Source organism: Bubalus bubalis, chromosome 2, assembly GCF_019923935.1.
Source record: "Bubalus bubalis isolate 160015118507 breed Murrah chromosome 2, NDDB_SH_1, whole genome shotgun sequence".
NCBI classification, from domain to species: Eukaryota; Metazoa; Chordata; class Mammalia; order Artiodactyla; family Bovidae; genus Bubalus; species Bubalus bubalis.
This window is the reverse complement of record NC_059158.1, coordinates 49,166,199-49,168,913: the sequence shown is the minus strand read 5'-3', so window position 1 is coordinate 49,168,913 and position 2,715 is coordinate 49,166,199. Positions and strand designations below refer to the sequence as shown.

At 49.0% G+C, this 2,715-nt stretch overlaps 1 pseudogene; it reads right to left on the bottom strand.

Moving 5' to 3' along the window:
- Positions 1-525: 525 nt before the first annotated feature.
- Positions 526-2,136, bottom strand: LOC102396133 (annotated as a pseudogene).
- Between the last annotated feature and the right edge of the window lie 579 nt (positions 2,137-2,715).

Here is a 2,715-nt window from a genome sequence, read left to right as displayed (position 1 = left end):
TCTGAGCCTTCTCTGTGTTCCACTAGAGTAAAATCCAATTCCAGATCAAAGGCATCATTGCTGCACTCTCCTTTCCTTCCTCAAATAGAACTTTCTGGCCTAGAGGGAAACAGCAAAAGCTCAAGTGCAGAAGCCAAGATGCCAAAGGCCAGGGGTTCTAGACAGAAAGACTCCTCCCCCACTATTCCCAAAAAGCAATGAATGAGGGGAGGGGTTAAAAGGGTGCCAGTCATAGCTCTGATGGCTTCAGAAGGGGTACCCACACTATCCTTGGGTTACCCAGCACCCAGAGGCCCAGAGACCTAGCTCCCTAGGCTGTATGTATTCCTGACCTAGACTGGCCCCTCTGAATACTTCTGTCTGGTGGGAGAAAACTCTAAACTAGAAATCAACAAGGTATCCCCCCGCCCACTCAACTCACGTGCACATGTGTGTGTGCATGGCAGCCCCCCCCCCCCCCCAACATACACACACACACTGCTGAGACAGACTCCAATCCTCTTCATATCTTTTCAGTGGGGATTAAACCAGTGGTACGTGGAGATGTGGGCAGGTCCTGGGTTCATGGAAATGTGTGTATGTACTGAAGCATGTATGTTTGAGGAAACAGAACCAATATAATCCCCTGTGAGCCATACTGTTTAGCTCCACTGAACCCTTTTCTTCAACTCAAATTCCATTAACATCTCTAAGTCTCCTTTGCCAGGCCAGAGCCTGCACTCTCTGGCCTAAAAGAACTATTAGTGTTTCTATTCCCTGTCAATTCCAAGTCCTCAACTCAGGCTGTTTCCCCCATTGCCTTCTTCCAGAAAGTCTCATCCCCTCCTCCCCTCGTTGGGCTGGTCCAGGATTTGTTAACTTCTGCTCCAGACTGCTGTCTCACCTCTCCCTTTGGACAGAAAGAACAGGTATCTTCCTTCCTCTGCAAGTCCCAATAAACCCTGGGAAAGTGACCAAAACAGGGAGTGAGGACAAAAATCACAGTCTGCTTCACCTGCCCCACCTTCAGAGTGTGGAAGTGTAGCATTGGGTAGGCTAGACATGGGAGGGGATGGGGAAGAAAAATAAGGAAGACTTACCAAAACTAAACATGAGACAAGAAAAACTTCAGTGCTAGAGATGGAAGACCCTGTTCCAATAAACCAGAGAATGGTTTCTCCTTTAACTCTGCACTGCTACTGAGAAGTTTGAAGGTTGCAAAAAGATGGTTGTGGGGCAAGGAGGTGGCGCCAATCAATAAAAACCACACAAACTGTTTAAATAGCTCTGTTGCAAGCAGGGCCAGGAGAGAAGGTTCTATAAGAGGTGGAGAAGTAAAACTAGAATTCTCAGAGTTATGGGGCTGGGGCCCACAACTCTAACGTCACCCTGCTCTCTGGAGAGGACAAGGGGTAAAAACAGAACAGAAGGGATGACCCACAGAGGGTCTGGTTGACAGAGGAACCAAATGCTGGCATCAAGGGAAGGGAGATGCAGGAGGACCAGGGCTGAGAGGTTAGGAGAACTAAGAGCCCAGGAGTCTCTTGATATCTGCTTTGATGTCCTGTCCTGTGGTGATCAGGGCCTGCAGTCTGGCCTTTCATGAAGCCCATGGAGTTGAGCTGCTCCAGCTGCTGCTAAAATCTCACTTCTGGAGTTTGCACCTGTGAACTTCCACTTCCAGCCAAAAGCTGGATCATCTGCTGCATGAGTTGCTACTGAACACTGGAGGCATCTGTTGGAGAGGATGTGACTGGCAGGGCTGGAGAGGAGGTGGGCGCCTTGGGTGCAGATTCCATGTTGCTGCCTGCCAAGGATATTGGGGTTCAGGCCATCCCAGAAGAGCCAAGGCTGGATACCAGCCTGGGGGCTTCAGTCTGCAAGGTCTGAAGTCCCTGCTGGATGTGCAGCAGTCCCTGCAAAGCTCGGGGATTGGTGAAAATGGAGAGCAACTCTGGATTCTGCAGCTGCTGCAGGAAGACTGGGAGCTGCAGGCAGAGCCGCTCCTGAACCTAGGGGTTCCCTGTGAAGAGTGGCACATTCACCAAAGTCAGGGTTCTGAGCAAGCATTTGCATCATGCTATGCATTTAGGGGGCTGAGATCATGTTCTGCATCATTTGGGGGTTCTCAGAGATCTGCTGACAAAGGGCCTACATTTCTGGGCTGTTGAACATCTCTGACTCCAGGCTCAGTTCAGGTCAATTGCTCAGTCGTGTCCAAATCTTTGTGACTTCATGGACTAGAGCACACTAGGCTTCCCAGTCCATCACCAACTCCTGGAGCTTATGCAAACTCATGTCCATTGAGTCAGTGATGCCATCCAACCATCTCATCCTCTGTCATCCCCTTCTCCTCCTGCCTTCAATCTTTACCAGCATCAGGGTCTTTTCAAATGAGTCAGTTCTTTGCATCAGGTGGCCAAAGTATTGGAGTTTCAGCTTCAGCATCAGTCCTTCCAGTGAATATTCAGGACTGATCTATCTCCTTTAGGAAGGACTGGTTGGATCTCCTTGCAGTCCAAGGGACTCCCAAGGGACTCTTCTCCAACATCACAGTTCAAAAGCATCAATTCTTTGGCACTCAGCTTTCTTTATAGTCCAACTCTCACATGCATACATGACTACTGGAAAAACTATACCTTTGACTAGACAGACCTTTGTTGGCAAAGTAATGCCCCTGATTTTTAATATGCTGTCTAGGTTGGTCATAACTTTTCTCCCAAGGAGTAAGCGTCT